This window comes from Hoplias malabaricus, unplaced genomic scaffold (assembly GCF_029633855.1).
Source record: "Hoplias malabaricus isolate fHopMal1 unplaced genomic scaffold, fHopMal1.hap1 scaffold_255, whole genome shotgun sequence".
Classification (NCBI taxonomy): domain Eukaryota; kingdom Metazoa; phylum Chordata; class Actinopteri; order Characiformes; family Erythrinidae; genus Hoplias; species Hoplias malabaricus.
This window is the reverse complement of record NW_027100979.1, coordinates 1-19,732: the sequence shown is the minus strand read 5'-3', so window position 1 is coordinate 19,732 and position 19,732 is coordinate 1. Positions and strand designations below refer to the sequence as shown.

Here is a 19,732-nt window from a genome sequence, read left to right as displayed (position 1 = left end):
TAATAGAAACTTAAGCTAAAAAGCTTACAGCACCTAGTATTCCCAGGCAGTCTCCCATCCAAGTACTAACTAGGCCCAACTCTTCTTCGCTTCCGAGATCAGACGGGATCGGGCTTTCAAGGAGTGGTATGGCCGTAAGCGATCACTGCTGGCTGTAGAAGACTATTTCTATATACTCTTCTAAGAGTAATACTTGTTTTAGAGCTGCCTGTAAACGGTAGACCACCTGACACCTCAAATGAAAATGATTGGCTTTCCAGTTCGTTTTTTTTTTTGTTGTTTTTTTTTTTAAGTTTTCTTCTTCTCTTGTGTTTAAATGACTGTGGTTACTGTCTTTATAATAGAAACTTAAGCTAAAAAGCTTACAGCACCTAGTATTCCCAGGCAGTCTCCCATCCAAGTACTAACTAGGCCCAACTCTTCTTCGCTTCCGAGATCAGACGGGATCGGGCTTTCAAGGAGTGGTATGGCCGTAAGCGATCACTGCTGGCTGTAGAAGACTATTTCTATATACTCTTCTAAGAGTAATACTTGTTTTAGAGCTGCCTGTAAACGGTAGACCACCTGACACCTCAAATGAAAATGATTGGCTTTCCAGTTCGTTTTTTTTTTTTGTTGTTTTTTTCTTCTCTTGTGTTTAAATGACTGTGGTTACTGTCTTTATAATAGAAACTTAAGCTAAAAAGCTTACAGCACCTAGTATTCCCAGGCAGTCTCCCATCCAAGTACTAACTAGGCCCAACTCTTCTTCGCTTCCGAGATCAGACGGGATCGGGCTTTCAAGGAGTGGTATGGCCGTAAGCGATCACCGCTGGCTGTAGAAGACTATTTCTATATACTCTTCTAAGAGTAGTACTTGTTTTAGAGCTGCCTGTAAACGGTAGACCACCTGACACCTCAAATGAAAATGATTGGCTTTCCAGTTCGTTTTTTTTTTTTGTTGTTTTTTTCTTCTCTTGTGTTTAAATGACTGTGGTTACTGTCTTTATAATAGAAACTTAAGCTAAAAAGCTTACAGCACCTAGTATTCCCAGGCAGTCTCCTATCCAAGTACTAACTAGGCCCAACTCTTCTTCGCTTCCGAGATCAGACGGGATCGGGCTTTCAAGGAGTGGTATGGCCGTAAGCGATCACTGCTGGCTGTAGAAGACTATTTCTATATACTCTTCTAAGAGTAATACTTGTTTTAGAGCTGCCTGTAAACGGTAGACCACCTGACACCTCAAATGAAAATGATTGGCTTTCCAGATCGTTTTTTTTTTTTTTTTGTTGTTGTTTTTTTAAGTTTTCTTCTTCTCTTGTGTTTAAATGACTGTGGTTACTGTCTTTATAATAGAAACTTAAGCTAAAAAGCTTACAGCACCTAGTATTCCCAGGCAGTCTCCCATCCAAGTACTAACTAGGCCCAACTCTTCTTCGCTTCCGAGATCAGACGAGATCGGGCTTTCAAGGAGTGGTATGGCCGTAAGCAATCACTGCTGGCTGTAGAAGACTATTTCTATATACTCTTCTAAGAGTAATACTTGTTTTAGAGCTGCCTGTAAACGGTAGACCACCTGACACCTCAAATGAAAATGATTGGCTTTCCAGTTCGTTTTTTTTTTTTTTGTTGTTTTTTTCTTCTCTTGTGTTTAAATGACTGTGGTTACTGTCTTTATAATAGAAACTTAAGCTAAAAAGCTTACAGCACCTAGTATTCCCAGGCAGTCTCCCATCCAAGTACTAACTAGGCCCAACTCTTCTTCGCTTCCGAGATCAGACGGGATCGGGCTTTCAAGGAGTGGTATGGCCATAAGCGATCACTGCTGGCTGTAGAAGACTATTTCTATATACTCTTCTAAGAGTAATACTTGTTTTAGAGCTGCCTGTAAACGGTAGACCACCTGACACCTCAAATGAAAATGATTGGCTTTCCAGTTCGTTTTTTTTTTTTGTTGTTTTTTTCTTCTCTTGTGTTTAAATGACTGTGGTTACTGTCTTTATAATAGAAACTTAAGCTAAAAAGCTTACAGCACCTAGTATTCCCAGGCAGTCTCCCATCCAAGTACTAACTAGGCCCAACTCTTCTTCGCTTCCGAGATCAGACAGGATCGGGCTTTCAAGGAGTGGTATGGCCATAAGCGATCACTGCTGGCTGTAGAAGACTATTTCTATATACTCTTCTAAGAGTAATACTTGTTTTAGAGCTGCCTGTAAACGGTAGACCACCTGACACCTCAAATGAAAATGATTGGCTTTCCAGTTCGTTTTTTTTTTTTAGTTGTTTTTTTTTTTTAAGTTTTCTTCTTCTCTTGTGTTTAAATGACTGTGGTTACTGTCTTTATAATAGAAGCTTAAGCTAAAAAGCTTACAGCACCTAGTATTCCCAGGCAGTCTCCTATCCAAGTACTAACTAGGCCCAACTCTTCTTCGCTTCCGAGATCAGACGGGATCGGGCTTTCAAGGAGTGGTATGGCCGTAAGCGATCACTGCTGGCTGTAGAAGACTATTTCTATATACTCTTCTAAGAGTAATACTTGTTTTAGAGCTGCCTGTAAACGGTAGACCACCTGACACCTCAAATGAAAATGATTGGCTTTCCAGTTCGTTTTTTTTTTTTTTGTTGTTTTTTTTTTTTTAAGTTTTCTTCTTCTCTTGTGTTTAAATGACTGTGGTTACTGTCTTTATAATAGAAACTTAAGCTAAAAAGCTTACAGCACCTAGTATTCCCAGGCAGTCTCCCATCCAAGTACTAACTAGGCCCAACTCTTCTTCGCTTCCGAGATCAGACGAGATCGGGCTTTCAAGGAGTGGTATGGCCGTAAGCGATCACTGCTGGCTGTAGAAGACTATTTCTATATACTCTTCTAAGAGTAATACTTGTTTTAGAGCTGCCTGTAAACGGTAGACCACCTGACACCTTAAATGAAAATGATTGGCTTTCCAGTTCGTTTTTTTTTTTTTTGTTGTTTTTTTCTTCTCTTGTGTTTAAATGACTGTGGTTACTGTCTTTATAATAGAAACTTAAGCTAAAAAGCTTACAGCACCTAGTATTCCCAGGCAGTCTCCCATCCAAGTACTAACTAGGCCCAACTCTTCTTCGCTTCCGAGATCAGACGGGATCGGGCTTTCAAGGAGTGGTATGGCCATAAGCGATCACTGCTGGCTGTAGAAGACTATTTCTATATACTCTTCTAAGAGTAATACTTGTTTTAGAGCTGCCTGTAAACGGTAGACCACCTGACACCTCAAATGAAAATGATTGGCTTTCCAGTTCGTTTTTTTTTTTTAGTTGTTTTTTTTTTTTAAGTTTTCTTCTTCTCTTGTGTTTAAATGACTGTGGTTACTGTCTTTATAATAGAAGCTTAAGCTAAAAAGCTTACAGCACCTAGTATTCCCAGGCAGTCTCCTATCCAAGTACTAACTAGGCCCAACTCTTCTTCGCTTCCGAGATCAGACGGGATCGGGCTTTCAAGGAGTGGTATGGCCGTAAGCGATCACTGCTGGCTGTAGAAGACTATTTCTATATACTCTTCTAAGAGTAATACTTGTTTTAGAGCTGCCTGTAAACGGTAGACCACCTGACACCTCAAATGAAAATGATTGGCTTTCCAGTTCGTTTTTTTTATTTTTGTTGTTGTTTTTTTTTTAAGTTTTCTTCTTCTCTTGTGTTTAAATGACTGTGGTTACTGTCTTTATAATAGAAACTTAAGCTAAAAAGCTTACAGCACCTAGTATTCCCAGGCAGTCTCCCATCCAAGTACTAACTAGGCCCAACTCTTCTTCGCTTCCGAGATCAGACGAGATCGGGCTTTCAAGGAGTGGTATGGCCGTAAGCGATCACTGCTGGCTGTAGAAGACTATTTCTATATACTCTTCTAAGAGTAATACTTGTTTTAGAGCTGCCTGTAAACGGTAGACCACCTGACACCTCAAATGAAAATGATTGGCTTTCCAGTTCGTTTTTTTTTTTTTTGTTGTTGTTTTTTTTTTAAGTTTTCTTCTTCTCTTGTGTTTAAATGACTGTGGTTACTGTCTTTATAATAGAAACTTAAGCTAAAAAGCTTACAGCACCTAGTATTCCCAGGCAGTCTCCCATCCAAGTACTAACTAGGCCCAACTCTTCTTCGCTTCCGAGATCAGACGAGATCGGGCTTTCAAGGAGTGGTATGGCCGTAAGCGATCACTGCTGGCTGTAGAAGACTATTTCTATATACTCTTCTAAGAGTAATACTTGTTTAAGAGCTGCCTGTAAACGGTAGACCACCTGACACCTCAAATGAAAATGATTGGCTTTCCAGTTCGTTTTTTTTTTTTTTTTTGTTGTTTGTTTTTTTTTAAGTTATCTTCTTCTCTTGTGTTTAAATGACTGTGGTTACTGTCTTTATAATAGAAACTTAAGCTAAAAAGCTTACAGCACCTAGTATTCCCAGGCAGTCTCCCATCCAAGTACTAACTAGGCCCAACTCTTCTTCGCTTCCGAGATCAGACGAGATCGGGCTTTCAAGGAGTGGTATGGCCGTAAGCGATCACTGCTGGCTGTAGAAGACTATTTCTATATACTCTTCTAAGAGTAATACTTGTTTTAGAGCTGCCTGTAAACGGTAGACCACCTGACACCTCAAATGAAAATGATTGGCTTTCCAGTTCGTTTTTTTTTTTGTTGTTTTTTTCTTCTCTTGTGTTTAAATGACTGTGGTTACTGTCTTTATAATAGAAACTTAAGCTAAAAAGCTTACAGCACCTAGTATTCCCAGGCAGTCTCCCATCCAAGTACTAACTAGGCCCAACTCTTCTTCGCTTCCGAGATCAGACGGGATCGGGCTTTCAAGGAGTGGTATGGCCATAAGCGATCACTGCTGGCTGTAGAAGACTATTTCTATATACTCTTCTAAGAGTAATACTTGTTTTAGAGCTGCCTGTAAACGGTGGACCACCTTACACCTCAAATGAAAATGATTGGCTTTCCAGTTCGTTTTTTTTTTTTTTTTTGTTGTTGTTTGTTTTTTTTTAAGTTATCTTCTTCTCTTGTGTTTAAATGACTGTGGTTACTGTCTTTATAATAGAAACTTAAGCTAAAAAGCTTACAGCACCTAGTATTCCCAGGCAGTCTCCCATCCAAGTACTAACTAGGCCCAACTCTTCTTCGCTTCCGAGATCAGACGGGATCGGGCTTTCAAGGAGTGGTATGGCCGTAAGCGATCACTGCTGGCTGTAGAAGACTATTTCTATATACTCTTCTAAGAGTAATACTTGTTTTAGAGCTGCCTGTAAACGGTAGACCACCTGACACCTCAAATGAAAATGATTGGCTTTCCAGTTCGTTTTTTTTTTTGTTGTTTTTTTCTTCTCTTGTGTTTAAATGACTGTGGTTACTGTCTTTATAATAGAAACTTAAGCTAAAAAGCTTACAGCACCTAGTATTCCCAGGCAGTCTCCCATCCAAGTACTAACTAGGCCCAACTCTTCTTCGCTTCCGAGATCAGACGGGATCGGGCTTTCAAGGAGTGGTATGGCCATAAGCGATCACTGCTGGCTGTAGAAGACTATTTCTATATACTCTTCTAAGAGTAATACTTGTTTTAGAGCTGCCTGTAAACGGTGGACCACCTTACACCTCAAATGAAAATGATTGGCTTTCCAGTTCGTTTTTTTTTTTTAGTTGTTTTTTTTTTTTAAGTTTTCTTCTTCTCTTGTGTTTAAATGACTGTGGTTACTGTCTTTATAATAGAAGCTTAAGCTAAAAAGCTTACAGCACCTAGTATTCCCAGGCAGTCTCCTATCCAAGTACTAACTAGGCCCAACTCTTCTTCGCTTCCGAGATCAGACGGGATCGGGCTTTCAAGGAGTGGTATGGCCATAAGCGATCACTGCTGGCTGTAGAAGACTATTTCTATATACTCTTCTAAGAGTAATACTTGTTTTAGAGCTGCCTGTAAACGGTAGACCACCTTACACCTCAAATGAAAATGATTGGCTTTCCAGTTCGTTTTTTTTTTTTTTTTTTTTTTGTTTTTTTTAAGTTTTCTTCTTCTCTTGTGTTTAAATGACTGTGGTTACTGTCTTTATAATAGAAACTTAAGCTAAAAAGCTTACAGCACCTAGTATTCCCAGGCAGTCTCCCATCCAAGTACTAACTAGGCCCAACTCTTCTTCGCTTCCGAGATCAGACGGGATCGGGCTTTCAAGGAGTGGTATGGCCGTAAGCGATCACTGCTGGCTGTAGAAGACTATTTCTATATACTCTTCTAAGAGTAATACTTGTTTTAGAGCTGCCTGTAAACGGTAGACCACCTGACACCTCAAATGAAAATGATTGGCTTTCCAGTTCGTTTTTTTTTTTTTGTTGTTGTTTTTTTTTAAGTTTTCTTCTTCTCTTGTGTTTAAATGACTGTGGTTACTGTCTTTATAATAGAAACTTAAGCTAAAAAGCTTACAGCACCTAGTATTCCCAGGCAGTCTCCCATCCAAGTACTAACTAGGCCCAACTCTTCTTCGCTTCCGAGATCAGACGGGATCGGGCTTTCAAGGAGTGGTATGGCCGTAAGCGATCACTGCTGGCTGTAGAAGACTATTTCTATATACTCTTCTAAGAGTAATACTTGTTTTAGAGCTGCCTGTAAACGGTAGACCACCTGACACCTCAAATGAAAATGATTGGCTTTCCAGTTCGTTTTTTTTTTTTTGTTGTTGTTTTTTTTTAAGTTTTCTTCTTCTCTTGTGTTTAAATGACTGTGGTTACTGTCTTTATAATAGAAACTTAAGCTAAAAAGCTTACAGCACCTAGTATTCCCAGGCAGTCTCCCATCCAAGTACTAACTAGGCCCAACTCTTCTTCGCTTCCGAGATCAGACGGGATCGGGCTTTCAAGGAGTGGTATGGCCGTAAGCGATCACTGCTGGCTGTAGAAGACTATTTCTATATACTCTTCTAAGAGTAATACTTGTTTTAGAGCTGCCTGTAAACGGTAGACCACCTGACACCTCAAATGAAAATGATTGGCTTTCCAGTTCGTTTTTTTTTTTTGTTGTTTTTTTTTTTTAAGTTTTCTTCTTCTCTTGTGTTTAAATGACTGTGGTTACTGTCTTTATAATAGAAACTTAAGCTAAAAAGCTTACAGCACCTAGTATTCCCAGGCAGTCTCCCATCCAAGTACTAACTAGGCCCAACTCTTCTTCGCTTCCGAGATCAGACGGGATCGGGCTTTCAAGGAGTGGTATGGCCGTAAGCGATCACTGCTGGCTGTAGAAGACTATTTCTATATACTCTTCTAAGAGTAATACTTGTTTTAGAGCTGCCTGTAAACGGTAGACCACCTGACACCTCAAATGAAAATGACTGGCTTTCCAGTTCGTTTTTTTTTTTTTGTTGTTGTTTTTTTTTAAGTTTTCTTCTTCTCTTGTGTTTAAATGACTGTGGTTACTGTCTTTATAATAGAAACTTAAGCTAAAAAGCTTACAGCACCTAGTATTCCCAGGCAGTCTCCCATCCAAGTACTAACTAGGCCCAACTCTTCTTCGCTTCCGAGATCAGACGGGATCGGGCTTTCAAGGAGTGGTATGGCCGTAAGCGATCACTGCTGGCTGTAGAAGACTATTTCTATATACTCTTCTAAGAGTAATACTTGTTTTAGAGCTGCCTGTAAACGGTAGACCACCTGACACCTCAAATGAAAATGATTGGCTTTCCAGTTCGTTTTTTTTTTTTTGTTGTTGTTTTTTTTTAAGTTTTCTTCTTCTCTTGTGTTTAAATGACTGTGGTTACTGTCTTTATAATAGAAACTTAAGCTAAAAAGCTTACAGCACCTAGTATTCCCAGGCAGTCTCCCATCCAAGTACTAACTAGGCCCAACTCTTCTTCGCTTCCGAGATCAGACGGGATCGGGCTTTCAAGGAGTGGTATGGCCGTAAGCGATCACTGCTGGCTGTAGAAGACTATTTCTATATACTCTTCTAAGAGTAATACTTGTTTTAGAGCTGCCTGTAAACGGTAGACCACCTGACACCTCAAATGAAAATGATTGGCTTTCCAGTTCGTTTTTTTTTTTTGTTGTTTTTTTTTTTTAAGTTTTCTTCTTCTCTTGTGTTTAAATGACTGTGGTTACTGTCTTTATAATAGAAACTTAAGCTAAAAAGCTTACAGCACCTAGTATTCCCAGGCAGTCTCCCATCCAAGTACTAACTAGGCCCAACTCTTCTTCGCTTCCGAGATCAGACGGGATCGGGCTTTCAAGGAGTGGTATGGCCGTAAGCGATCACTGCTGGCTGTAGAAGACTATTTCTATATACTCTTCTAAGAGTAATACTTGTTTTAGAGCTGCCTGTAAACGGTAGACCACCTGACACCTCAAATGAAAATGATTGGCTTTCCAGTTCGTTTTTTTTTTTTTGTTGTTGTTTTTTTTTAAGTTTTCTTCTTCTCTTGTGTTTAAATGACTGTGGTTACTGTCTTTATAATAGAAACTTAAGCTAAAAAGCTTACAGCACCTAGTATTCCCAGGCAGTCTCCCATCCAAGTACTAACTAGGCCCAACTCTTCTTCGCTTCCGAGATCAGACGGGATCGGGCTTTCAAGGAGTGGTATGGCCGTAAGCGATCACTGCTGGCTGTAGAAGACTATTTCTATATACTCTTCTAAGAGTAATACTTGTTTTAGAGCTGCCTGTAAACGGTAGACCACCTGACACCTCAAATGAAAATGATTGGCTTTCCAGTTCGTTTTTTTTTTTTGTTGTTTTTTTTTTTTAAGTTTTCTTCTTCTCTTGTGTTTAAATGACTGTGGTTACTGTCTTTATAATAGAAACTTAAGCTAAAAAGCTTACAGCACCTAGTATTCCCAGGCAGTCTCCCATCCAAGTACTAACTAGGCCCAACTCTTCTTCGCTTCCGAGATCAGACGGGATCGGGCTTTCAAGGAGTGGTATGGCCGTAAGCGATCACTGCTGGCTGTAGAAGACTATTTCTATATACTCTTCTAAGAGTAATACTTGTTTTAGAGCTGCCTGTAAACGGTAGACCACCTGACACCTCAAATGAAAATGATTGGCTTTCCAGTTCGTTTTTTTTTTTTTTGTTTTTTTTTTTTTAAGTTTTCTTCTTCTCTTGTGTTTAAATGACTGTGGTTACTGTCTTTATAATAGAAACTTAAGCTAAAAAGCTTACAGCACCTAGTATTCCCAGGCAGTCTCCCATCCAAGTACTAACTAGGCCCAACTCTTCTTCGCTTCCGAGATCAGACGGGATCGGGCTTTCAAGGAGTGGTATGGCCGTAAGCGATCACTGCTGGCTGTAGAAGACTATTTCTATATACTCTTCTAAGAGTAATACTTGTTTTAGAGCTGCCTGTAAACGGTAGACCACCTGACACCTCAAATGAAAATGATTGGCTTTCCAGTTCGTTTTTTTTTTTTTTGTTGTTGTTTTTTTTTAAGTTTTCTTCTTCTCTTGTGTTTAAATGACTGTGGTTACTGTCTTTATAATAGAAACTTAAGCTAAAAAGCTTACAGCACCTAGTATTCCCAGGCAGTCTCCCATCCAAGTACTAACTAGGCCCAACTCTTCTTCGCTTCCGAGATCAGACGGGATCGGGCTTTCAAGGAGTGGTATGGCCGTAAGCGATCACTGCTGGCTGTAGAAGACTATTTCTATATACTCTTCTAAGAGTAATACTTGTTTTAGAGCTGCCTGTAAACGGTAGACCACCTGACACCTCAAATGAAAATGATTGGCTTTCCAGTTCGTTTTTTTTTTTTAGTTGTTTTTTTTTTTAAGTTTTCTTCTTCTCTTGTGTTTAAATGACTGTGGTTACTGTCTTTATAATAGAAGCTTAAGCTAAAAAGCTTACAGCACCTAGTATTCCCAGGCAGTCTCCTATCCAAGTACTAACTAGGCCCAACTCTTCTTCGCTTCCGAGATCAGACGGGATCGGGCTTTCAAGGAGTGGTATGGCCGTAAGCGATCACTGCTGGCTGTAGAAGACTATTTCTATATACTCTTCTAAGAGTAATACTTGTTTTAGAGCTGCCTGTAAACGGTAGACCACCTGACACCTCAAATGAAAATGATTGGCTTTCCAGTTCGTTTTTTTTATTTTTGTTGTTGTTTTTTTTTTAAGTTTTCTTCTTCTCTTGTGTTTAAATGACTGTGGTTACTGTCTTTATAATAGAAACTTAAGCTAAAAAGCTTACAGCACCTAGTATTCCCAGGCAGTCTCCCATCCAAGTACTAACTAGGCCCAACTCTTCTTCGCTTCCGAGATCAGACGAGATCGGGCTTTCAAGGAGTGGTATGGCCGTAAGCGATCACTGCTGGCTGTAGAAGACTATTTCTATATACTCTTCTAAGAGTAATACTTGTTTTAGAGCTGCCTGTAAACGGTAGACCACCTGACACCTCAAATGAAAATGATTGGCTTTCCAGTTCGTTTTTTTTTTTTTTGTTGTTTTTTTCTTCTCTTGTGTTTAAATGACTGTGGTTACTGTCTTTATAATAGAAACTTAAGCTAAAAAGCTTACAGCACCTAGTATTCCCAGGCAGTCTCCCATCCAAGTACTAACTAGGCCCAACTCTTCTTCGCTTCCGAGATCAGACGAGATCGGGCTTTCAAGGAGTGGTATGGCCGTAAGCGATCACTGCTGGCTGTAGAAGACTATTTCTATATACTCTTCTAAGAGTAATACTTGTTTTAGAGCTGCCTGTAAACGGTAGACCACCTGACACCTCAAATGAAAATGATTGGCTTTCCAGTTCGTTTTTTTTTTTTTTTGTTGTTTGTTTTTTTTTAAGTTATCTTCTTCTCTTGTGTTTAAATGACTGTGGTTACTGTCTTTATAATAGAAACTTAAGCTAAAAAGCTTACAGCACCTAGTATTCCCAGGCAGTCTCCCATCCAAGTACTAACTAGGCCCAACTCTTCTTCGCTTCCGAGATCAGACGGGATCGGGCTTTCAAGGAGTGGTATGGCCGTAAGCGATCACTGCTGGCTGTAGAAAACTATTTCTATATACTCTTCTAAGAGTAATACTTGTTTTAGAGCTGCCTGTAAACGGTAGACCACCTGACACCTCAAATGAAAATGATTGGCTTTCCAGTTCGTTTTTTTTTTTTTTTTGTTGTTTTTTTTTAAGTTTTCTTCTTCTCTTGTGTTTAAATGACTGTGGTTACTGTCTTTATAATAGAAACTTAAGCTAAAAAGCTTACAGCACCTAGTATTCCCAGGCAGTCTCCCATCCAAGTACTAACTAGGCCCAACTCTTCTTCGCTTCCGAGATCAGACGGGATCGGGCTTTCAAGGAGTGGTATGGCCGTAAGCGATCACTGCTGGCTGTAGAAGACTATTTCTATATACTCTTCTAAGAGTAATACTTGTTTTAGAGCTGCCTGTAAACGGTAGACCACCTGACACCTCAAATGAAAATGATTGGCTTTCCAGTTCGTTTTTTTTTTTTTTTGTTGTTGTTTTTTTTTTAAGTTTTCTTCTTCTCCTGTGTTTAAATGACTGTGGTTACTGTCTTTATAATAGAAACTTAAGCTAAAAAGCTTACAGCACCTAGTATTCCCAGGCAGTCTCCCATCCAAGTACTAACTAGGCCCAACTCTTCTTCGCTTCCGAGATCAGACGAGATCGGGCTTTCAAGGAGTGGTATGGCCGTAAGCGATCACTGCTGGCTGTAGAAGACTATTTCTATATACTCTTCTAAGAGTAATACTTGTTTTAGAGCTGCCTGTAAACGGTAGACCACCTGACACCTCAAATGAAAATGATTGGCTTTCCAGTTCGTTTTTTTTTTTTTTGTTGTTTTTTTCTTCTCTTGTGTTTAAATGACTGTGGTTACTGTCTTTATAATAGAAACTTAAGCTAAAAAGCTTACAGCACCTAGTATTCCCAGGCAGTCTCCCATCCAAGTACTAACTAGGCCCAACTCTTCTTCGCTTCCGAGATCAGACGGGATCGGGCTTTCAAGGAGTGGTATGGCCGTAAGCGATCACTGCTGGCTGTAGAAGACTATTTCTATATACTCTTCTAAGAGTAATACTTGTTTTAGAGCTGCCTGTAAACGGTAGACCACCTGACACCTCAAATGAAAATGATTGGCTTTCCAGTTCGTTTTTTTTTTTTTTTGTTGTTGTTTTTTTTTTAAGTTTTCTTCTTCTCCTGTGTTTAAATGACTGTGGTTACTGTCTTTATAATAGAAACTTAAGCTAAAAAGCTTACAGCACCTAGTATTCCCAGGCAGTCTCCCATCCAAGTACTAACTAGGCCCAACTCTTCTTCGCTTCCGAGATCAGACGAGATCGGGCTTTCAAGGAGTGGTATGGCCGTAAGCGATCACTGCTGGCTGTAGAAGACTATTTCTATATACTCTTCTAAGAGTAATACTTGTTTTAGAGCTGCCTGTAAACGGTAGACCACCTGACACCTCAAATGAAAATGATTGGCTTTCCAGTTCGTTTTTTTTTTTTTTTTTTTTTGTTTTTTTTAAGTTTTCTTCTTCTCTTGTGTTTAAATGACTGTGGTTACTGTCTTTATAATAGAAACTTAAGCTAAAAAGCTTACAGCACCTAGTATTCCCAGGCAGTCTCCCATCCAAGTACTAACTAGGCCCAACTCTTCTTCGCTTCCGAGATCAGACGAGATCGGGCTTTCAAGGAGTGGTATGGCCGTAAGCGATCACTGCTGGCTGTAGAAGACTATTTCTATATACTCTTCTAAGAGTAATACTTGTTTTAGAGCTGCCTGTAAATGGTAGACCACCTGACACCTCAAATGAAAATGATTGGCTTTCCAGTTCGTTTTTTTTTTTTTTTGTTGTTTGTTTTTTTTAAGTTATCTTCTTCTCTTGTGTTTAAATGACTGTGGTTACTGTCTTTATAATAGAAACTTAAGCTAAAAAGCTTACAGCACCTAGTATTCCCAGGCAGTCTCCCATCCAAGTACTAACTAGGCCCAACTCTTCTTCGCTTCCGAGATCAGACGGGATCGGGCTTTCAAGGAGTGGTATGGCCGTAAGCGATCACTGCTGGCTGTAGAAGACTATTTCTATATACTCTTCTAAGAGTAATACTTGTTTTAGAGCTGCCTGTAAACGGTAGACCACCTGACACCTCAAATGAAAATGATTGGCTTTCCAGTTCGTTTTTTTTTTTTTTGTTGTTGTTTTTTTTTAAGTTTTCTTCTTCTCTTGTGTTTAAATGACTGTGGTTACTGTCTTTATAATAGAAACTTAAGCTAAAAAGCTTACAGCACCTAGTATTCCCAGGCAGTCTCCCATCCAAGTACTAACTAGGCCCAACTCTTCTTCGCTTCCGAGATCAGACGGGATCGGGCTTTCAAGGAGTGGTATGGCCGTAAGCTATCACTGCTGGCTGTAGAAGACTATTTCTATATACTCTTCTAAGAGTAATACTTGTTTTAGAGCTGCCTGTAAACGGTAGACCACCTGACACCTCAAATGAAAATGATTGGCTTTCCAGTTCGTTTTTTTTTTTTGTTGTTTTTTTCTTCTCTTGTGTTTAAATGACTGTGGTTACTGTCTTTATAATAGAAACTTAAGCTAAAAAGCTTACAGCACCTAGTATTCCCAGGCAGTCTCCCATCCAAGTACTAACTAGGCCCAACTCTTCTTCGCTTCCGAGATCAGACGAGATCGGGCTTTCAAGGAGTGGTATGGCCGTAAGCGATCACTGCTGGCTGTAGAAGACTATTTCTATATACTCTTCTAAGAGTAATACTTGTTTTAGAGCTGCCTGTAAACGGTAGACCACCTGACACCTCAAATGAAAATGATTGGCTTTCCAGTTCGTTTTTTTTTTTTTTGTTGTTTGTTTTTTTTAAGTTATCTTCTTCTCTTGTGTTTAAATGACTGTGGTTACTGTCTTTATAATAGAAACTTAAGCTAAAAAGCTTACAGCACCTAGTATTCCCAGGCAGTCTCCCATCCAAGTACTAACTAGGCCCAACTCTTCTTCGCTTCCGAGATCAGACGGGATCGGGCTTTCAAGGAGTGGTATGGTCGTAAGCGATCACTGCTGGCTGTAGAAGACTATTTCTATATACTCTTCTAAGAGTAATACTTGTTTTAGAGCTGCCTGTAAACGGTAGACCACCTGACACCTCAAATGAAAATGATTGGCTTTCCAGTTCGTTTTTTTTTTTTTTTGTTGTTGTTTTTTTTTTAAGTTTTCTTCTTCTCTTGTGTTTAAATGACTGTGGTTACTGTCTTTATAATAGAAACTTAAGCTAAAAAGCTTACAGCACCTAGTATTCCCAGGCAGTCTCCCATCCAAGTACTAACTAGGCCCAACTCTTCTTCGCTTCCGAGATCAGACGAGATCGGGCTTTCAAGGAGTGGTATGGCCGTAAGCGATCACTGCTGGCTGTAGAAGACTATTTCTATATACTCTTCTAAGAGTAATACTTGTTTTAGAGCTGCCTGTAAACGGTAGACCACCTGACACCTCAAATGAAAATGATTGGCTTTCCAGTTCGTTTTTTTTTTTTTTGTTGTTTTTTTCTTCTCTTGTGTTTAAATGACTGTGGTTACTGTCTTTATAATAGAAACTTAAGCTAAAAAGCTTACAGCACCTAGTATTCCCAGGCAGTCTCCCATCCAAGTACTAACTAGGCCCAACTCTTTTTCGCTTCCGAGATCAGACGAGATCGGGCTTTCAAGGAGTGGTATGGCCGTAAGCGATCACTGCTGGCTGTAGAAGACTATTTCTATATACTCTTCTAAGAGTAATACTTGTTTTAGAGCTGCCTGTAAACGGTAGACCACCTGACACCTCAAATGAAAATGATTGGCTTTCCAGTTCGTTTTTTTTTTTTTGTTGTTTTTTTCTTCTCTTGTGTTTAAATGACTGTGGTTACTGTCTTTATAATAGAAGCTTAAGCTAAAAAGCTTACAGCACCTAGTATTCCCAGGCAGTCTCCCATCCAAGTACTAACTAGGCCCAACTCTTCTTCGCTTCCGAGATCAGACGAGATCGGGCTTTCAAGGAGTGGTATGGCCGTAAGCGATCACTGCTGGCTGTAGAAGACTATTTCTATATACTCTTCTAAGAGTAATACTTGTTTTAGAGCTGCCTGTAAACGGTAGACCACCTGACACCTCAAATGAAAATGATTGGCTTTCCAGTTCGTTTTTTTTTTTTTGTTGTTTTTTTTTTTTAAGTTTTCTTCTTCTCTTGTGTTTAAATGACTGTGGTTACTGTCTTTATAATAGAAACTTAAGCTAAAAAGCTTACAGCACCTAGTATTCCCAGGCAGTCTCCCATCCAAGTACTAACTAGGCCCAACTCTTCTTCGCTTCCGAGATCAGACGAGATCGGGCTTTCAAGGAGTGGTATGGCCGTAAGCGATCACTGCTGGCTGTAGAAGACTATTTCTATATACTCTTCTAAGAGTAATACTTGTTTTAGAGCTGCCTGTAAACGGTAGACCACCTGACACCTCAAATGAAAATGATTGGCTTTCCAGTTCGTTTTTTTTTTTTTTGTTGTTTTTTTCTTCTCTTGTGTTTAAATGACTGTGGTTACTGTCTTTATAATAGAAACTTAAGCTAAAAAGCTTACAGCACCTAGTATTCCCAGGCAGTCTCCCATCCAAGTACTAACTAGGCCCAACTCTTTTTCGCTTCCGAGATCAGACGAGATCGGGCTTTCAAGGAGTGGTATGGCCGTAAGCGATCACTGCTGGCTGTAGAAGACTATTTCTATATACTCTTCTAAGAGTAATACTTGTTTTAGAGCTGCCTGTAAACGGTAGACCACCTGACACCTCAAATGAAAATGATTGGCTTTCCAGTTCGTTTTTTTTTTTTTGTTGTTTTTTTCTTCTCTTGTGTTTAAATGACTGTGGTTACTGTCTTTATAATAGAAGCTTAAGCTAAAAAGCTTACAGCACCTAGTATTCCCAGGCAGTCTCCCATCCAAGTACTAACTAGGCCCAACTCTTCTTCGCTTCCGAGATCAGACAAGATCGGGCTTTCAAGGAGTGGTATGGCCGTAAGCGATCACTGCTGGCTGTAGAAGACTATTTCTATATACTCTTCTAAGAGTAATACTTGTTTTAGAGCTGCCTGTAAACGGTAGACCACCTGACACCTCAAATGAAAATGATTGGCTTTCCAGTTCGTTTTTTTTTTTTTGTTGTTTTTTTCTTCTCTTGTGTTTAAATGACTGTGGTTACTGTCTTTATAATAGAAACTTAAGCTAAAAAGCTTACAGCACCTAGTATTCCCAGGCAGTCTCCCATCCAAGTACTAACTAGGCCCAACTCTTCTTCGCTTCCGAGATCAGACGGGATCGGGCTTTCAAGGAGTGGTATGGCCATAAGCGATCACTGCTGGCTGTAGAAGACTATTTCTATATACTCTTCTAAGAGTAATACTTGTTTTAGAGCTGCCTGTAAACGGTAGACCACCTGACACCTCAAATGAAAATGATTGGCTTTCCAGTTCGTTTTTTTTTTTTAGTTGTTTTTTTTTTAAGTTTTCTTCTTCTCTTGTGTTTAAATGACTGTGGTTACTGTCTTTATAATAGAAGCTTAAGCTAAAAAGCTTACAGCACCTAGTATTCCCAGGCAGTCTCCTATCCAAGTACTAACTAGGCCCAACTCTTCTTCGCTTCCGAGATCAGACGGGATCGGGCTTTCAAGGAGTGGTATGGCCGTAAGCGATCACTGCTGGCTGTAGAAGACTATTTCTATATACTCTTCTAAGAGTAATACTTGTTTTAGAGCTGCCTGTAAACGGTAGACCACCTGACACCTCAAATGAAAATGATTGGCTTTCCAGTTCGTTTTTTTTATTTTTGTTGTTGTTTTTTTTTTAAGTTTTCTTCTTCTCTTGTGTTTAAATGACTGTGGTTACTGTCTTTATAATAGAAACTTAAGCTAAAAAGCTTACAGCACCTAGTATTCCCAGGCAGTCTCCCATCCAAGTACTAACTAGGCCCAACTCTTCTTCGCTTCCGAGATCAGACGAGATCGGGCTTTCAAGGAGTGGTATGGCCGTAAGCGATCACTGCTGGCTGTAGAAGACTATTTCTATATACTCTTCTAAGAGTAATACTTGCTTTAGAGCTGCCTGTAAACGGTAGACCACCTGACACCTCAAATGAAAATGATTGGCTTTCCAGTTCGTTTTTTTTTTTTTTGTTGTTGTTTTTTTTTTAAGTTTTCTTCTTCTCTTGTGTTTAAATGACTGTGGTTACTGTCTTTATAATAGAAACTTAAGCTAAAAAGCTTACAGCACCTAGTATTCCCAGGCAGTCTCCCATCCAAGTACTAACTAGGCCCAACTCTTCTTCGCTTCCGAGATCAGACGAGATCGGGCTTTCAAGGAGTGGTATGGCCGTAAGCGATCACTGCTGGCTGTAGAAGACTATTTCTATATACTCTTCTAAGAGTAATACTTGTTTTAGAGCTGCCTGTAAACGGTAGACCACCTGACACCTCAAATGAAAATGATTGGCTTTCCAGTTCGTTTTTTTTTTTTTTGTTGTTTTTTTCTTCTCTTGTGTTTAAATGACTGTGGTTACTGTCTTTATAATAGAAACTTAAGCTAAAAAGCTTACAGCACCTAGTATTCCCAGGCAGTCTCCCATCCAAGTACTAACTAGGCCCAACTCTTCTTCGCTTCCGAGATCAGACGAGATCGGGCTTTCAAGGAGTGGTATGGCCGTAAGCGATCACTGCTGGCTGTAGAAGACTATTTCTATATACTCTTCTAAGAGTAATACTTGTTTTAGAGCTGCCTGTAAACGGTAGACCACCTGACACCTCAAATGAAAATGATTGGCTTTCCAGTTCGTTTTTTTTTTTTTTTGTTGTTTTTTTCTTCTCTTGTGTTTAAATGACTGTGGTTACTGTCTTTATAATAGAAACTTAAGCTAAAAAGCTTACAGCACCTAGTATTCCCAGGCAGTCTCCCATCCAAGTACTAACTAGGCCCAACTCTTCTTCGCTTCCGAGATCAGACGAGATCGGGCTTTCAAGGAGTGGTATGGCCGTAAGCGATCACTGCTGGCTGTAGAAGACTATTTCTATATACTCTTCTAAGAGTAATACTTGTTTTAGAGCTGCCTGTAAACGGTAGACCACCTGACACCTCAAATGAAAATGATTGGCTTTCCAGTTCGTTTTTTTTTTTTTTTGTTGTTTGTTTTTTTTTAAGTTATCTTCTTCTCTTGTGTTTAAATGACTGTGGTTACTGTCTTTATAATAGAAACTTAAGCTAAAAAGCTTACAGCACCTAGTATTCCCAGGCAGTCTCCCATCCAAGTACTAACTAGGCCCAACTCTTCTTCGCTTCCGAGATCAGACGGGATCGGGCTTTCAAGGAGTGGTATGGCCGTAAGCGATCACTGCTGGCTGTAGAAGACTATTTCTATATACTCTTCTAAGAGTAATACTTGTTTTAGAGCTGCCTGTAAACGGTAGACCACCTGACACCTCAAATGAAAATGATTGGCTTTCCAGTTCGTTTTTTTTTTTTTTTGTTGTTGTTTTTTTTTTAAGTTTTCTTCTTCTCCTGTGTTTAAATGACTGTGGTTACTGTCTTTATAATAGAAACTTAAGCTAAAAAGCTTACAGCACCTAGTATTCCCAGGCAGTCTCCCATCCAAGTACTAACTAGGCCCAACTCTTCTTCGCTTCCGAGATCAGACGAGATCGGGCTTTCAAGGAGTGGTATGGCCGTAAGCGATCACTGCTGGCTGTAGAAGACTATTTCTATATACTCTTCTAAGAGTAATACTTGTTTTAGAGCTGCCTGTAAACGGTAGACCACCTGACACCTCAAATGAAAATGATTGGCTTTCCAGTTCGTTTTTTTTTTTTTTGTTGTTTTTTTCTTCTCTTGTGTTTAAATGACTGTGGTTACTGTCTTTATAATAGAAACTTAAGCTAAAAAGCTTACAGCACCTAGTATTCCCAGGCAGTCTCCCATCCAAGTACTAACTAGGCCCAACTCTTCTTCGCTTCCGAGATCAGACGAGATCGGGCTTTCAAGGAGTGGTATGGCCGTAAGCGATCACTGCTGGCTGTAGAAGACTATTTCTATATACTCTTCTAAGAGTAATACTTGCTTTAGAGCTGCCTGTAAACGGTAGACCACCTGACACCTCAAATGAAAATGATTGGCTTTCCAGTTCGTTTTTTTTTTTTTTGTTGTTGTTTTTTTTTTAAGTTTTCTTCTTCTCTTGTGTTTAAATGACTGTGGTTACTGTCTTTATAATAGAAACTTAAGCTAAAAAGCTTTCAGCACCTAGTATTCCCAGGCAGTCTCCCATCCAAGTACTAACTAGGCCCAACTCTTCTTCGCTTCCGAGATCAGACGAGATCGGGCTTTCAAGGAGTGGTATGGCCGTAAGCGATCACTGCTGGCTGTAGAAGACTATTTCTATATACTCTTCTAAGAGTAATACTTGTTTTAGAGCTGCCTGTAAACGGTAGACCACCTGACACCTCAAATGAAAATGATTGGCTTTCCAGTTCGTTTTTTTTTTTTTTGTTGTTTTTTTCTTCTCTTGTGTTTAAATGACTGTGGTTACTGTCTTTATAATAGAAACTTAAGCTAAAAAGCTTACAGCACCTAGTATTCCCAGGCAGTCTCCCATCCAAGTACTAACTAGGCCCAACTCTTCTTCGCTTCCGAGATCAGACGAGATCGGGCTTTCAAGGAGTGGTATGGCCGTAAGCGATCACTGCTGGCTGTAGAAGACTATTTCTATATACTCTTCTAAGAGTAATA

General features: G+C 39.6%; 56 non-coding genes and 3 pseudogenes across 56 annotated transcripts; all 59 read right to left on the bottom strand.

The window, feature by feature from the left end:
- Window positions 1–21: 21 nt before the first annotated feature.
- On the bottom strand, window positions 22–140 carry LOC136683817 (5S ribosomal RNA). The gene has a single exon (XR_010799344.1). It is a non-coding gene; the product is annotated as a 5S ribosomal RNA (ribosomal RNA).
- Window positions 141–359: 219 nt separating this feature from the next.
- Window positions 360–478, bottom strand: LOC136683816 (5S ribosomal RNA). Its single transcript, XR_010799343.1, has one exon. It is a non-coding gene; the product is annotated as a 5S ribosomal RNA (ribosomal RNA).
- Window positions 479–684: 206 nt separating this feature from the next.
- LOC136683814 (5S ribosomal RNA) lies at window positions 685–803 on the bottom strand. The gene has a single exon (XR_010799341.1). It is a non-coding gene; the product is annotated as a 5S ribosomal RNA (ribosomal RNA).
- Window positions 804–1,009: 206 nt separating this feature from the next.
- On the bottom strand, window positions 1,010–1,128 carry LOC136683838 (5S ribosomal RNA). Its single transcript, XR_010799364.1, has one exon. It is a non-coding gene; the product is annotated as a 5S ribosomal RNA (ribosomal RNA).
- A 223-nt stretch (window positions 1,129–1,351) lies between these two features.
- On the bottom strand, window positions 1,352–1,470 carry LOC136683773 (5S ribosomal RNA). Its single transcript, XR_010799311.1, has one exon. It is a non-coding gene; the product is annotated as a 5S ribosomal RNA (ribosomal RNA).
- A 208-nt stretch (window positions 1,471–1,678) lies between these two features.
- LOC136683747 (5S ribosomal RNA) lies at window positions 1,679–1,797 on the bottom strand. The gene has a single exon (XR_010799287.1). It is a non-coding gene; the product is annotated as a 5S ribosomal RNA (ribosomal RNA).
- Window positions 1,798–2,003: 206 nt separating this feature from the next.
- LOC136683795 (5S ribosomal RNA) lies at window positions 2,004–2,122 on the bottom strand (annotated as a pseudogene).
- A 222-nt stretch (window positions 2,123–2,344) lies between these two features.
- Window positions 2,345–2,463, bottom strand: LOC136683826 (5S ribosomal RNA). Its single transcript, XR_010799353.1, has one exon. It is a non-coding gene; the product is annotated as a 5S ribosomal RNA (ribosomal RNA).
- A 224-nt stretch (window positions 2,464–2,687) lies between these two features.
- Window positions 2,688–2,806, bottom strand: LOC136683772 (5S ribosomal RNA). The gene has a single exon (XR_010799310.1). It is a non-coding gene; the product is annotated as a 5S ribosomal RNA (ribosomal RNA).
- A 208-nt stretch (window positions 2,807–3,014) lies between these two features.
- On the bottom strand, window positions 3,015–3,133 carry LOC136683745 (5S ribosomal RNA). Its single transcript, XR_010799285.1, has one exon. It is a non-coding gene; the product is annotated as a 5S ribosomal RNA (ribosomal RNA).
- A 222-nt stretch (window positions 3,134–3,355) lies between these two features.
- LOC136683815 (5S ribosomal RNA) lies at window positions 3,356–3,474 on the bottom strand. The gene has a single exon (XR_010799342.1). It is a non-coding gene; the product is annotated as a 5S ribosomal RNA (ribosomal RNA).
- Window positions 3,475–3,698: 224 nt separating this feature from the next.
- LOC136683771 (5S ribosomal RNA) lies at window positions 3,699–3,817 on the bottom strand. Its single transcript, XR_010799309.1, has one exon. It is a non-coding gene; the product is annotated as a 5S ribosomal RNA (ribosomal RNA).
- A 224-nt stretch (window positions 3,818–4,041) lies between these two features.
- Window positions 4,042–4,160, bottom strand: LOC136683769 (5S ribosomal RNA). The gene has a single exon (XR_010799307.1). It is a non-coding gene; the product is annotated as a 5S ribosomal RNA (ribosomal RNA).
- Window positions 4,161–4,387: 227 nt separating this feature from the next.
- LOC136683768 (5S ribosomal RNA) lies at window positions 4,388–4,506 on the bottom strand. Its single transcript, XR_010799306.1, has one exon. It is a non-coding gene; the product is annotated as a 5S ribosomal RNA (ribosomal RNA).
- Window positions 4,507–4,711: 205 nt separating this feature from the next.
- On the bottom strand, window positions 4,712–4,830 carry LOC136683744 (5S ribosomal RNA). The gene has a single exon (XR_010799284.1). It is a non-coding gene; the product is annotated as a 5S ribosomal RNA (ribosomal RNA).
- Window positions 4,831–5,060: 230 nt separating this feature from the next.
- On the bottom strand, window positions 5,061–5,179 carry LOC136683813 (5S ribosomal RNA). The gene has a single exon (XR_010799340.1). It is a non-coding gene; the product is annotated as a 5S ribosomal RNA (ribosomal RNA).
- A 205-nt stretch (window positions 5,180–5,384) lies between these two features.
- LOC136683743 (5S ribosomal RNA) lies at window positions 5,385–5,503 on the bottom strand. The gene has a single exon (XR_010799283.1). It is a non-coding gene; the product is annotated as a 5S ribosomal RNA (ribosomal RNA).
- A 222-nt stretch (window positions 5,504–5,725) lies between these two features.
- Window positions 5,726–5,844, bottom strand: LOC136683741 (5S ribosomal RNA). The gene has a single exon (XR_010799281.1). It is a non-coding gene; the product is annotated as a 5S ribosomal RNA (ribosomal RNA).
- A 224-nt stretch (window positions 5,845–6,068) lies between these two features.
- On the bottom strand, window positions 6,069–6,187 carry LOC136683812 (5S ribosomal RNA). The gene has a single exon (XR_010799339.1). It is a non-coding gene; the product is annotated as a 5S ribosomal RNA (ribosomal RNA).
- A 222-nt stretch (window positions 6,188–6,409) lies between these two features.
- On the bottom strand, window positions 6,410–6,528 carry LOC136683811 (5S ribosomal RNA). Its single transcript, XR_010799338.1, has one exon. It is a non-coding gene; the product is annotated as a 5S ribosomal RNA (ribosomal RNA).
- A 222-nt stretch (window positions 6,529–6,750) lies between these two features.
- On the bottom strand, window positions 6,751–6,869 carry LOC136683810 (5S ribosomal RNA). The gene has a single exon (XR_010799337.1). It is a non-coding gene; the product is annotated as a 5S ribosomal RNA (ribosomal RNA).
- Window positions 6,870–7,090: 221 nt separating this feature from the next.
- LOC136683809 (5S ribosomal RNA) lies at window positions 7,091–7,209 on the bottom strand. The gene has a single exon (XR_010799336.1). It is a non-coding gene; the product is annotated as a 5S ribosomal RNA (ribosomal RNA).
- A 222-nt stretch (window positions 7,210–7,431) lies between these two features.
- LOC136683808 (5S ribosomal RNA) lies at window positions 7,432–7,550 on the bottom strand. Its single transcript, XR_010799335.1, has one exon. It is a non-coding gene; the product is annotated as a 5S ribosomal RNA (ribosomal RNA).
- A 222-nt stretch (window positions 7,551–7,772) lies between these two features.
- LOC136683807 (5S ribosomal RNA) lies at window positions 7,773–7,891 on the bottom strand. Its single transcript, XR_010799334.1, has one exon. It is a non-coding gene; the product is annotated as a 5S ribosomal RNA (ribosomal RNA).
- Window positions 7,892–8,112: 221 nt separating this feature from the next.
- On the bottom strand, window positions 8,113–8,231 carry LOC136683806 (5S ribosomal RNA). The gene has a single exon (XR_010799333.1). It is a non-coding gene; the product is annotated as a 5S ribosomal RNA (ribosomal RNA).
- A 222-nt stretch (window positions 8,232–8,453) lies between these two features.
- On the bottom strand, window positions 8,454–8,572 carry LOC136683805 (5S ribosomal RNA). Its single transcript, XR_010799332.1, has one exon. It is a non-coding gene; the product is annotated as a 5S ribosomal RNA (ribosomal RNA).
- A 221-nt stretch (window positions 8,573–8,793) lies between these two features.
- Window positions 8,794–8,912, bottom strand: LOC136683793 (5S ribosomal RNA). Its single transcript, XR_010799330.1, has one exon. It is a non-coding gene; the product is annotated as a 5S ribosomal RNA (ribosomal RNA).
- Window positions 8,913–9,133: 221 nt separating this feature from the next.
- On the bottom strand, window positions 9,134–9,252 carry LOC136683782 (5S ribosomal RNA). The gene has a single exon (XR_010799319.1). It is a non-coding gene; the product is annotated as a 5S ribosomal RNA (ribosomal RNA).
- A 223-nt stretch (window positions 9,253–9,475) lies between these two features.
- Window positions 9,476–9,594, bottom strand: LOC136683770 (5S ribosomal RNA). The gene has a single exon (XR_010799308.1). It is a non-coding gene; the product is annotated as a 5S ribosomal RNA (ribosomal RNA).
- A 221-nt stretch (window positions 9,595–9,815) lies between these two features.
- On the bottom strand, window positions 9,816–9,934 carry LOC136683800 (5S ribosomal RNA). Its single transcript, XR_010799331.1, has one exon. It is a non-coding gene; the product is annotated as a 5S ribosomal RNA (ribosomal RNA).
- Window positions 9,935–10,158: 224 nt separating this feature from the next.
- Window positions 10,159–10,277, bottom strand: LOC136683767 (5S ribosomal RNA). Its single transcript, XR_010799305.1, has one exon. It is a non-coding gene; the product is annotated as a 5S ribosomal RNA (ribosomal RNA).
- Window positions 10,278–10,485: 208 nt separating this feature from the next.
- LOC136683766 (5S ribosomal RNA) lies at window positions 10,486–10,604 on the bottom strand. The gene has a single exon (XR_010799304.1). It is a non-coding gene; the product is annotated as a 5S ribosomal RNA (ribosomal RNA).
- A 225-nt stretch (window positions 10,605–10,829) lies between these two features.
- On the bottom strand, window positions 10,830–10,948 carry LOC136683758 (5S ribosomal RNA). Its single transcript, XR_010799297.1, has one exon. It is a non-coding gene; the product is annotated as a 5S ribosomal RNA (ribosomal RNA).
- A 222-nt stretch (window positions 10,949–11,170) lies between these two features.
- Window positions 11,171–11,289, bottom strand: LOC136683746 (5S ribosomal RNA). Its single transcript, XR_010799286.1, has one exon. It is a non-coding gene; the product is annotated as a 5S ribosomal RNA (ribosomal RNA).
- Window positions 11,290–11,514: 225 nt separating this feature from the next.
- On the bottom strand, window positions 11,515–11,633 carry LOC136683764 (5S ribosomal RNA). The gene has a single exon (XR_010799303.1). It is a non-coding gene; the product is annotated as a 5S ribosomal RNA (ribosomal RNA).
- A 208-nt stretch (window positions 11,634–11,841) lies between these two features.
- On the bottom strand, window positions 11,842–11,960 carry LOC136683735 (5S ribosomal RNA). Its single transcript, XR_010799275.1, has one exon. It is a non-coding gene; the product is annotated as a 5S ribosomal RNA (ribosomal RNA).
- A 225-nt stretch (window positions 11,961–12,185) lies between these two features.
- LOC136683763 (5S ribosomal RNA) lies at window positions 12,186–12,304 on the bottom strand. The gene has a single exon (XR_010799302.1). It is a non-coding gene; the product is annotated as a 5S ribosomal RNA (ribosomal RNA).
- Window positions 12,305–12,527: 223 nt separating this feature from the next.
- LOC136683762 (5S ribosomal RNA) lies at window positions 12,528–12,646 on the bottom strand. Its single transcript, XR_010799301.1, has one exon. It is a non-coding gene; the product is annotated as a 5S ribosomal RNA (ribosomal RNA).
- A 224-nt stretch (window positions 12,647–12,870) lies between these two features.
- LOC136683724 (5S ribosomal RNA) lies at window positions 12,871–12,989 on the bottom strand. Its single transcript, XR_010799264.1, has one exon. It is a non-coding gene; the product is annotated as a 5S ribosomal RNA (ribosomal RNA).
- A 223-nt stretch (window positions 12,990–13,212) lies between these two features.
- On the bottom strand, window positions 13,213–13,331 carry LOC136683713 (5S ribosomal RNA). Its single transcript, XR_010799253.1, has one exon. It is a non-coding gene; the product is annotated as a 5S ribosomal RNA (ribosomal RNA).
- A 206-nt stretch (window positions 13,332–13,537) lies between these two features.
- Window positions 13,538–13,656, bottom strand: LOC136683761 (5S ribosomal RNA). The gene has a single exon (XR_010799300.1). It is a non-coding gene; the product is annotated as a 5S ribosomal RNA (ribosomal RNA).
- Window positions 13,657–13,879: 223 nt separating this feature from the next.
- LOC136683792 (5S ribosomal RNA) lies at window positions 13,880–13,998 on the bottom strand. Its single transcript, XR_010799329.1, has one exon. It is a non-coding gene; the product is annotated as a 5S ribosomal RNA (ribosomal RNA).
- A 225-nt stretch (window positions 13,999–14,223) lies between these two features.
- LOC136683760 (5S ribosomal RNA) lies at window positions 14,224–14,342 on the bottom strand. The gene has a single exon (XR_010799299.1). It is a non-coding gene; the product is annotated as a 5S ribosomal RNA (ribosomal RNA).
- Window positions 14,343–14,550: 208 nt separating this feature from the next.
- On the bottom strand, window positions 14,551–14,669 carry LOC136683791 (5S ribosomal RNA). The gene has a single exon (XR_010799328.1). It is a non-coding gene; the product is annotated as a 5S ribosomal RNA (ribosomal RNA).
- Window positions 14,670–14,876: 207 nt separating this feature from the next.
- LOC136683759 (5S ribosomal RNA) lies at window positions 14,877–14,995 on the bottom strand. Its single transcript, XR_010799298.1, has one exon. It is a non-coding gene; the product is annotated as a 5S ribosomal RNA (ribosomal RNA).
- A 222-nt stretch (window positions 14,996–15,217) lies between these two features.
- On the bottom strand, window positions 15,218–15,336 carry LOC136683757 (5S ribosomal RNA). The gene has a single exon (XR_010799296.1). It is a non-coding gene; the product is annotated as a 5S ribosomal RNA (ribosomal RNA).
- Window positions 15,337–15,544: 208 nt separating this feature from the next.
- Window positions 15,545–15,663, bottom strand: LOC136683790 (5S ribosomal RNA). Its single transcript, XR_010799327.1, has one exon. It is a non-coding gene; the product is annotated as a 5S ribosomal RNA (ribosomal RNA).
- Window positions 15,664–15,870: 207 nt separating this feature from the next.
- Window positions 15,871–15,989, bottom strand: LOC136683798 (5S ribosomal RNA; annotated as a pseudogene).
- A 207-nt stretch (window positions 15,990–16,196) lies between these two features.
- LOC136683742 (5S ribosomal RNA) lies at window positions 16,197–16,315 on the bottom strand. Its single transcript, XR_010799282.1, has one exon. It is a non-coding gene; the product is annotated as a 5S ribosomal RNA (ribosomal RNA).
- A 220-nt stretch (window positions 16,316–16,535) lies between these two features.
- On the bottom strand, window positions 16,536–16,654 carry LOC136683683 (5S ribosomal RNA). The gene has a single exon (XR_010799225.1). It is a non-coding gene; the product is annotated as a 5S ribosomal RNA (ribosomal RNA).
- A 224-nt stretch (window positions 16,655–16,878) lies between these two features.
- On the bottom strand, window positions 16,879–16,997 carry LOC136683756 (5S ribosomal RNA). Its single transcript, XR_010799295.1, has one exon. It is a non-coding gene; the product is annotated as a 5S ribosomal RNA (ribosomal RNA).
- A 224-nt stretch (window positions 16,998–17,221) lies between these two features.
- On the bottom strand, window positions 17,222–17,340 carry LOC136683755 (5S ribosomal RNA). The gene has a single exon (XR_010799294.1). It is a non-coding gene; the product is annotated as a 5S ribosomal RNA (ribosomal RNA).
- A 208-nt stretch (window positions 17,341–17,548) lies between these two features.
- LOC136683754 (5S ribosomal RNA) lies at window positions 17,549–17,667 on the bottom strand. The gene has a single exon (XR_010799293.1). It is a non-coding gene; the product is annotated as a 5S ribosomal RNA (ribosomal RNA).
- Window positions 17,668–17,876: 209 nt separating this feature from the next.
- Window positions 17,877–17,995, bottom strand: LOC136683753 (5S ribosomal RNA). Its single transcript, XR_010799292.1, has one exon. It is a non-coding gene; the product is annotated as a 5S ribosomal RNA (ribosomal RNA).
- Window positions 17,996–18,220: 225 nt separating this feature from the next.
- LOC136683701 (5S ribosomal RNA) lies at window positions 18,221–18,339 on the bottom strand. The gene has a single exon (XR_010799242.1). It is a non-coding gene; the product is annotated as a 5S ribosomal RNA (ribosomal RNA).
- A 225-nt stretch (window positions 18,340–18,564) lies between these two features.
- Window positions 18,565–18,683, bottom strand: LOC136683752 (5S ribosomal RNA). Its single transcript, XR_010799291.1, has one exon. It is a non-coding gene; the product is annotated as a 5S ribosomal RNA (ribosomal RNA).
- A 208-nt stretch (window positions 18,684–18,891) lies between these two features.
- Window positions 18,892–19,010, bottom strand: LOC136683751 (5S ribosomal RNA). Its single transcript, XR_010799290.1, has one exon. It is a non-coding gene; the product is annotated as a 5S ribosomal RNA (ribosomal RNA).
- Window positions 19,011–19,234: 224 nt separating this feature from the next.
- Window positions 19,235–19,353, bottom strand: LOC136683801 (5S ribosomal RNA; annotated as a pseudogene).
- Window positions 19,354–19,561: 208 nt separating this feature from the next.
- LOC136683750 (5S ribosomal RNA) lies at window positions 19,562–19,680 on the bottom strand. Its single transcript, XR_010799289.1, has one exon. It is a non-coding gene; the product is annotated as a 5S ribosomal RNA (ribosomal RNA).
- Window positions 19,681–19,732: the final 52 nt, after the last annotated feature.